Raw genomic sequence first — 10139 nt, 5'->3', positions numbered from 1 at the left:
ATCTGCCTAATATTCATAAATAATAGAAATTTATCTTTACTTCTTTGCTTTATTTTTACTTAAAAAAATATTTATTTGACTGGTTTCCTTTGAAAAAGCACATTTTTATCTCAATGATGACATGTTTGATAAAGTTTAATAATGAAAAAAACACAATGCTTAAAATATCTATATCATTCTATTATTCCTGTTAAGCTTTTGTACACATAAGTAGACTAATTTTGCTCTCTGTCTTTTTACTCTATTTTGTTTGTTACCGTTACTTACAAGTTTTTTTTTTTTATTATTTCATTGTCAGCAAATAAACAGTTTTTATTATCAGACAAAGCAACAGCATCTTTCAAGAACCGGTATTTTTACAGTAATCTCTAATTAATCTTTTAGATTGCTGTTGAAAAAGTTTGGCTTAATTCTCTTTTTATTTAGATAAACTGTTTTATTTTAATGGCCTTTATTTGTGGATACCACAACAAATGAAAAACAATTTGAGTCTTAACTTTGACTGGGCAATTTGAAAACTTTAAATCAATTTCTCCTTTTTATTTTTTTTTGTAGTTAGCCTGGTTGTTCTAGAGAAGGTTAGACATATGTGTTAAATATGTTTTACATATGTATTAAATATGACAAGTGCTGCTTGTCATATTTCACAAAGCCTTAGAAATTGCTCAGTTACGTTTTTTAGGGTCAATCCTCTTATTTTTCTTTTAGATCTTTTCATTATGTTTCCGTTTTGATATATTTTTAACTTCTCAATGTTGTCGAATAGTTCTGTATTAATGATTCCTTGATAATTCCTTGATCAAATTTCAGCTTGACTATTAGAAAAATTGGAACATTTTGAATTGAACTTTTCAAATTGATGGAAAAAAACTAAAATACAGGTGGGTGGAAAGTACTAAATCAGAACCCTGACAGCAGAGCATTTCATTCCACTTTACAAGGTACCTAAATTCATCCACCTTTATAACCTGAAGTCTGTAATAACCTCAACCAAATGCTCTTTGAAAAACATAAGAATAATTTACCTTTTTTGATCTCACATTGGAGAAATTGACCTCTGCATTATCACTCACTTTATTATTCTAAATTATTTTTTTATGTTTTCTTTTTTAGGTGATGTCCAACAACCAAGGAAATGGTGGTTCTTTGATTTGCATCTGACATCGGATGTGCATTAAAAGCATCAGCGCTCAAACTGCAGAGTGCTAAGAACTGACGACTTGTTGTATATACAGGACACATCGAGAGAAAAATCCTGACTAGAGAGCAAAGACTAAGATTTGAGAGAGGGGGCGACAGTGGCGTTGGATGGAGGAGTTTGCCCTGTAATCGAAGGGTTGACGGTTCAAGCTCCGACTCCGACTTTCATTGTCGTTGTGTCCTTGGGCAAGACACTTCACCTGCATTGTCTACTGATGGTGGTCAGAGGGCCCGGTGGTGCCAGTGTACGGCAGCCTCGCTTCTGTCAGTGAGCCCCAGGGCAGCTGTGGCTACAATGTAGCTTGCCACCATCAGTGTGTGAATGGGTGAATGAATGTAGTGTAAAGCGCTTTGGTCAAGTCTCCTAACTTGAATAAAGGCGCTATATAAGTACATGCCATTTACCATTTACCATAAGATTTGAGAGAGAGAGAAGAAAAACACAATTTTTGAGAGAAAAATTTCACTGTTTGCAAAAAAAGAAAAAAATTTTTCAGTTTTTGCCCATTGGAAATAATTTCCATATGTCAATTTATCTAATAGTTTAAAAAAAAAATCAGCTTTTGCAATCAGTGTGAACATTTTATTCTCCATAAGAATTTGAAGAGTTATATGGCTCAGTTTGGTCTGTTCGCAAAAAAAAAAAAGAAGAAAAAAAAATGGTTTAACCTATTTGGGATCATATTGTATCATGCCTATAGAACATGACTCAGATATAGGGCTCTCATTTATACAGGGCTCATACAAATTACATCAGTTTTGTTCTATCTGTTATACTTTTTGGATGAACAAGAAGATCAAATGTGAGATCTGTTTCATTTAAAATTAAATACCGTAAATAAATACTGCTGTTCATAGAGTGTCAGTAAATATTCCATTAAATAAATAAATATACCCATGAAATAAAAAAATAGTTAAATATCTTTATCTTATCCTATTTTATTCATTTCCAATATTTTTTATTTATCAAAAGATTGATCAATTCCTTTATTTAATTAATTAGTTATTTACTTATTTTTAAATATAGTGTTTTTTTTGACACTTTTATTTTGTAAAACAGTTTTAGATATTTTGTGAATTATATTTTTCAATACTGTTTTTTCATTTTAAGCTCCTTTTATTTCATAAATTTAAACAAGCAGGGAGATAATTCTCTGTTGGGTGGCGCTGGTTTGGATTGGCTGAGTGTACCGTACTTGCTTCGCAGAAAATTAAATACTCCAATTATGATAACCATTCAAATCAAACCATTCCTTCTTGCTGAGCTCTGTTTGGTTCTGTCACTACCCAACATCCTTGGGCATCATCATTGTAACTGTATTTATAATTTTAGCAGTGATGGAAATGATAGTTTCCTTTTTGTAAACAAGAGTTTTAAAGAACAATTAGATCATGTTCTACATTGTTGTTTAAAATATTCTGTGTAAATACAGAAATACTATGATGGTCCAAGGAAAATCGCTGTGATAACCTCAAACTTTGAAATGACAAAAATTTACTTTCAACAAACTTTTATGTATGTGGTCAGAAACTCTACTAGGCCTTTGACAACTTCTATGATCTGCTGTTAATTTGGTTTTAGTCGTTAAGGGTTTCTTGCTCCAACACTTTCTATGGTAAAAATCAGAGGATCAATCATCATCCTCCATCATCTTTTTTTTAAATTGAACATTTAATTTGGGCTGTTGAAACTAGGCAGCTTGAAAAAAAAAAAAATGTTTGACACAAAAAAAAACTTTTCATATGAAATGTTGCACAAAGTCAGCCCTTTTCAATCTTATTTGAACAAAAACACTATTAGTGCAAAGCTCCCAGTGTTTAAAACAAACTCAAACACAAAAGGCATAAAAATTCAGCAATAACAGTGGATGCATAAAGCTCTCCAGACGAACAGAAAGGGGTGTCTCTCTGATGGTGACGCCTGTGTAAGTTGGATTTCCTTGTGTGGATTGGTGGTTTTTGGCACAGCTTGGGTTGCGTGTGCAGCTTCTCCATGGCAGGAAATTCCAATGAGCACTAGTTGCCTTGTGGGAGAATGTGTTAGGGTCTGATGAAACCTAACAGGAACGTTTTAACCACAAATCCAAAAGGTTGGTATGAAAAAAAAAAAAAAAAAACAACAACACTGAATAAACATAATCCTTAAGCTGAAGACGAGGTTCTTTTAAAATATCAAGTCAGGCAATAAATTCAAATCAACAAGTTCAGTATTACATTATAAACTTAAGAGAAGGGGGTTGGGCTGTTAATTTGAAGAGCCCAACTTTGTTAAACATATGTTGTATTGCTCTTCCTTTATCAGAATAAGGCAAATATATTAGTACTTGATTCAGGCTTCTTGAAGTAATTCCTTTAAGTTCTGCTGTCTGAGCAGAAGTTCCTCTCTGACCTCTGTATGACACACTGAAGAATATCTACATAAGAATTACCCTTTCAGGAAGCACTGTAAATAAACAAAGCAGAGCACGTGCATTTGGACTGAAAGTCAACCCAAAGTGGCTGTTTTAGCATCTAATCTATGCAAGACAGTCTCTGTTTGTGTTAATGACTAAGTTTTGAAAATCAGCTTTTTGGCTGTGATAGGTTTTGGACTTTGTTTAGCCTTCAAAAATGATGTGATATGGCAATGATGTGAAATAGAAGGAACTCTGATAGAAAGAGGAGGCTTTGCTTTAAATGCAAATGTTTTTCTTTGGTGTTAAAAGTAAACAACTAGCCTGATAAACCAGACTAAATGTGAGATTAAATATGTTATATAGTCTGGCCCCAATGAATGAGACATCAGAAGATTGTTGATGAGAAAAACCTGTTGTCTTTCAAACCATGTATGTGCCTATTGGCCAACGCTCAATGAGCGCAACTGACTGTGACAAAGCGCAAGATTTTTCTTTTGCTTGTGGGGGACTGTAAACAGTCTTTAGGTAAAACAGTCATACGTCCTAATTCAAAATGAATGAGCATAGAGCCTCTTCTTGCTCATGTTTCAACAAACACCCAAAGTCTAATCCTTCCAAAACTGATTCCAAAGCTGAGTCAAAAATCGCCATCAGAGCCAGCGGTCCTTCACACACGACTATACCAAGAGAGGGCCACTGCACACTGGCTGCAATTAGCCCTGGCTGCCGTTAGCTTGGAGGTCCGCTGGTTGCTACAGTCCTCTCAACTTTGGAAAATGTTTTTTTAATTACCTATTAAATCAGTAACTGGACAATATAGCGGCGCTTTAAGTATAATATTCTCACGTCAAATTATCTTAAAACATACTTTTATTGAACAACAGCAACAGAAGAGTGAACTTTTAACTTTCAATGGAGCACTCCATTGAAAGCTGCTTCTGCCGCAGTGCATGCTACTGCTGTGCTTTCTCCAGCATTGTGCAGCTTTGTCGTCACGCCCTCAAAACCCCGCCCACTTTGCATCTAAAAATTCGAAACACATCTCTGCGTAGTGACTGGCAGTTCTAGAGCCTGGGGCATTGATTGAGGCTAGACCACTGGTAGATGGGGCTAGTTTTCTAGGCTAGTAAGCAACTATATTTCATCAAATCGACAAAAGGTCTCATGTTTTCCTATGTCACAGGGTTTCCGTGGGCTATTAAAATCATTAAAAGTCATGGGATCAGACTTGAAGCATGCTGGCACTATGGATTGGTTGTAAGGACACCGGCCAGCTGATCTGCACACTCCTTGAATAGCTGCCCAGATATGTTATCGGGGCCTTGGGCCTTTCTTGGGTTGACTTTCCTCAGAGTTTTCCTCACTTCAGCTATGTCATGGTTGAGTGCCTCCTCTCCCGGGTGTGGAACGGCTTTCACTGCTGGAGTGCTGTTTAGTGCCTCAAACCTTCCAAAGAAGTTGTTTAGTTCATTTAGGAAGTCAGCATCAGGTGCACGTACCAGAGGGGAGGGTGTGTTGTAGTCTGTGTTAGCCCATATGCCTTGTTATATCCTCGTGGTGTTGCTGGCAATGTGGCAAAGATTGTGGATTTTCTGTCAGTGGTTTTGCTTCGCTGATCTGATGGCAGGGTTAGTTTGGCACGCGCTGTCCTCACTGCCTCTTTATCACCAGACTTGAAAGCTGAGTTCCTTGCTTTTAGCGATCTCCAAACATCCCCATTCATCCAGGGTCGTTGGTTGGCTCGGATGGTGATGTTCTTTGTGATGCTGACATTCTCAGTGCATTTGTTGATGTAGAATGACACAGTCATGGCATACTCACCTATATTTATTTTCTTGTCATAGGTTGCTGCAGCATTGAAGATATTCCAGTCAGAGCATTCAAAACAGTCATGGAGTTTCTCCATGGCACCCTCAGAACACCCTCTGACCTCTACTGTCGGTTTAGCCATGATTAGCTTGGACTTGTATGCAGGACTTAGTATGACGGAAAGGTGATCTGATGACTCAAAGTCGGGGCAGTGAGCTACTCTGAATGCATCTTTGATGGTAGAGTAAACCAGGTCTAAAGTGTTATCGTCCCGAGTTGCAAAGTCCAGATGGTGGTACAGTGGAAATGAGGGAGCACAGTCTTCAAGTCAGCCTGGTTAAAATCCCCAGCAGTGATGAAAACACCCTCTGTGTGTGCAGAATGAAACTCAGAGATAGCCTGCTTTAGAATCTTCATGGACTCTTTTGTATTAGCGCTGGGGGGCACATAAACAGCAGTAATGCTAACGACACTTAAGCCTCTGGGCAGATAGAATGGTCTGCAGTTAACAGTTAGAAAATCTGGAGGTGTGAAGCTTGAAGTTGGTGACAGATCTAGCATTTTTACCCTAGCTGTTGTTGATGTACACGCAAAGCCTGCCACCACGAGTCTTACCGCTGCAACGTTAGCCCCTCCAGGCTCATAGCTTCACTCAGCGGTATTGCTGAGTGACGCCAACATTCAGTCAAAATGATGGTCCAGCAGTTACTAATCTCCCTTTTTGAGACTGGATATGTAGCTCTGCTCTGAATGTATGGCAGGTTGCCAAAATTTTGAATTTAGGTAACATTTAAAAAAAAAAACATATTAAAACCAAAATGAATTGTAAGAGAGAAAGCGAAAAATGAAGTTATGTGAATACAAGGGTAAGGAAACTAACAGCTGCTTGACAGTAACATATTTCAGATAGGATGATTTGATGCTACAACTCAGTTACTTGCATCTATTTAAATGAACAGTTCAGTACAAAGTAACATGATTTTGGGTTAGTTTATAGAGATCATAAAACTGTGAATATGAATAATTGAAAAACCATCTGACAGTAAGGGTTACAACAGCTTTCTTGGACAACCATAAAGCTGTCACAAACAGCCAAAAACTTATTCTCCTTTTCCTGCTTTCAACATTGCTTTGGAGTTGAATGCTGAAAGGTAATCATAAGATTTATGTGTGTCTACTTAGGGTTATGGAAAAAAGTATACCTCGTCATAACTCAGAAATTATTTGAGTAACTAGTCAGAAATTAATAAGTGAACCACAAAGAAAGGGTAGCTTGGCTTTTGGTTACCAAAAATCTGCAGTTATTGTTTATGTATTGGGAGGTCTATACAGGATAAAGTGGTCTGCATGTTAACAATTACGTATTCGAATACACTGCTTTGAATCACATTGACTGAAGCTGCAGATTATGCACTTAATGTTAGGGAGATTTCAAACTGAAGGGAAGACATAAAGCAACTTCCTCGGGACAAGGCTCTGCGGTACATCTACACCTTATGGACAAAGGACATTCTTTTGAGGACCAGACTGTTCACATTTTGCACATCGCAACCCCAACCCCTGTACAGGAGAGCAGAAAACCTAGCCTATTCAGCCAGGCCAACAAATCCCTTTAACGATCCCTCTTTCATAGACTTAGACAGGTATGGGGCATTGCAGGGTAACAAAAGAAGCCAAACAATCCCCATTCAAAAGGGGATATAGGTAGCATATTCTTAAAATAAATTAAACCTGGCCCTTTAACAGGAGTTAAATATGTTAATGTTGATACCACAACTGCAAAAAAAGAAATCACAAAATTTGTACCTCAAATACTAAAATACATGTTTTCTTAGTACCACTGATAGATCTTACAAAACCTATTATTTGTCATGATCTCTTTAAAATAGTTGAAAAATGTACCCGATTGGTATTGTGATGATTGTTTAGAAGGAAATCTACAATATTATGTTCTTCACCACAGCAACGTAGGAAAAGAAACCGGAAAAGTCCTATTTGAATCTGAAACAGACTAGAACAGGAGAGAACAGACAGGACCCGTCAATGTTCAGGCAATTTGATGCACCTTCAGCCATGAACTGAACCAATCACAATGTTTGAACTGATTCTTTCCCTGATCCACATGGACTCTGCAGGCGGATGTAAGTACTGAGTTTAGAGCTGCAGAACAAACGTCCTTTTTTGAGTGCTGAAAACTGTTTCCTCTGCATGAGAGTGGGCAGCTTTCCCCCCACTTTTTGGCAGTTACTTGTTGACATGTGTCAAAACAAACAGTTTCTTTCTGAATATGCTCCTTATATCACATATATGAAAAGCTAAAGGTCAATCTTTTATTGTGAGATATGGTTAATCCAAAAAAGGGATGAAAGGATCTTTTTAAAGGCCTCAATGGTATGAATAAAACAAAGAGTACATAAATGTCCAATTGGTGCAGTGGGTGCCCCTTTTGGATTCCCACCTACTTTCTGAGGTGCATATCTTCTTTCTGCAGTGATATGCCCCCACAACCATATGTTGCAGCCAATATAATGTGCAGTTAAAGCATAGTTTTAAGGATTACATCTTTCCCTTTCACCATAAGTTCAATACTTAAGTCTTTCTCTCTTAAATGGACATGCCTACAATAATTAAGGTCTGTGTCGCTGTGTGCACTTACTGTTATCTAGCTTTTTATGTTTTCTATTTGTTGTTTTGCTTTCTCTCTTCAATTAACTAGAATGAGAAGATTTTTTGGCTGTATTTTATAAAACTGGAATGTAAAACCTTTTTTTGAATCACACAAGTCATTTGATCAATAACCATACATAACTATTAGTAAAAAGACAAAGAGGACGACATGAGGTTGTAGGGGGATAATGGGGCAGTATGTTTTTCATATTTATCTCATGAACAAATGTATTTACCTGTTGTTTTAAGGTATTTAATATGTAATAAAAACACCTAAACTGCATGATTGTGTTTCTTCAATATTAGCAGAACTTTACCCAAGTTTTGTTCTTATTTATAATGGAAATGCAGCTATTATCTGGATAAATTATGGATTAATTACAAAACTTACACAAACTTAGATAGAATTTTTGAAGGACTGACTATATAACAAGACTGGAACATTTTCCAAGAAATTTACCAGGTTTTGCTTTTATTTTCCAAAAAGAACATTTTTGATTAATCAGGGGTAATGGATTTTGGTCACGTCCAATGTTAGCAACAATAAACATCTAAAACCAACCCCAACAAAACAACCTCATGAAAATATGGTAATGAAGCATGCTGTGGGGTTATTTTGCTTGAGAGAGAATGTGGGTTCATGTCAGGATGAATGACCAGATCTAAAACTTTCTCTGAAGATTAAGAGGGATTTAGATTATTTCTTTAGCCTCAGAGTTATGAAACTAATATATTCCTTTTAGCCTCAGATAAAATAAAACAAAACAATAATGAAAGAACAACTTCTTCTAATTAGTATTTTTTTATGTGTATCCCAAGTATAGTTTTTTTTTAGCAGCTATTGACAACAATGATAGATACACTTAAAAAAGTACATTAAAGATTTTTTCTTTAATGATAATTTTGATTTCATCTTCAGCAAGGAAACCTGATGCTGATTTTCTAACATGTTACAGAAATTTCTGAAAATTCTGCATTTCAGTTTCATCTAAGGTTTCACTACAAAACTGTCAAGAAACTGCAAATATATGAAAGTCTGCAAAACTCTGTACACATTTTTTTAAAAACAGGAGCAAAGGAGTCAAAGTCTAGCTGCTTCAGGACATCTTCATAGAACATTGATGGCTAAACTATTCTAATATGTCACCTTATGTCTGCTTGGAAAGTTATACCTATTCTACTTCAAACTCAGAAAGCAGCCAATATTTTTCAAGCAGTGCTGCCGACAGCCAAGTCCTGTCAGGATGCCTCACAGTACATTTATTTTAACAAGCACAGAGCTGTTCTCGCCAGGTGGGTCTCCTGGACTTTCTTTTTCCATGAGACAATAGGTCAGGTTTGAAAGGCAGGGCTTTACATCAGCAAAGAGAATCCTTCTCATTCTGGCTAATGTCAGTGCTGCTGATATAAGATGCACTTCGGTTTACCTGCTGCTTTCTAGTTACGTAAAATCTATAAAAGGACTTTGTTTCTTGAAATCATACATCTAACAAAGAATGCCCTCCCTTAATGCATCCTGAAAAACTCTCCACAAGCAAAAGTAATTCATCTATAAAAGTCATGACATAACCTACCTTTAAAAGTGGCAGTGGTTGCTGATTATGAGAATCACAGAGTTCGAAAGAGTATGCTTTTCCAGCAGCTCCAGTGAAAGTTTTCGGCTTTTATCACAAGGTGGGTGGAGCACAACAGGCAGCCAGACGAGAAGCCCTGGCTCTGTACATGTGAGAGCAGAAGAAGGGGAAAACAAGAGAAAACCACCAGTGGAACGTTGTGTTTGCAGCATTAGGGGCTGAGCAAAAGGAAAGTGGGGGGAAAAAAAGGAAACCCAACCAGCTGCATCAACTATATATCTCGATGAAGAGGAAGATACTCGTTTAACTTGGACCTCTGTGTGCATTCTTCACATGCAGAAAGATTTAAAGGCAGGGTCTGACTTTGGTTAGCCAGCATTTGCTAAGGTCATACTCAAGCTGAGAAGGGGGGTTTTGTGGTTGTTACAGTACATTCGCAAGAGTTCATAAAATTATCTCACCAGAGGGCCCTATACCAAACTGTTACATAGGT

At 36.9% G+C, this 10139-nt stretch overlaps 1 protein-coding gene across 1 annotated transcript in view; it reads right to left on the bottom strand.

Annotated features, from left to right (window-relative positions):
* LOC107098087 (collagen alpha-1(VIII) chain-like) overlaps positions 1-9881 on the bottom strand; it is a 25123-nt gene extending 15242 nt beyond the window's left edge. The window contains exon 1 of the mRNA XM_015395545.1: positions 9647-9881. The gene's annotated coding sequence lies outside the window, so the exon portion shown is untranslated. The remainder of the gene's footprint in view (positions 1-9646) is intronic.
* Positions 9882-10139: the final 258 nt, after the last annotated feature.

The sequence above is a fragment of the Cyprinodon variegatus genome, unplaced genomic scaffold, assembly GCF_000732505.1.
Source record: "Cyprinodon variegatus isolate N-32 unplaced genomic scaffold, C_variegatus-1.0 Scaffold745, whole genome shotgun sequence".
Lineage (NCBI taxonomy): Eukaryota > Metazoa > Chordata > Actinopteri > Cyprinodontiformes > Cyprinodontidae > Cyprinodon > Cyprinodon variegatus.
The sequence above is the reverse complement of the archived record's forward strand: the minus strand, read 5'-3'. Positions and strand labels throughout refer to the sequence as shown.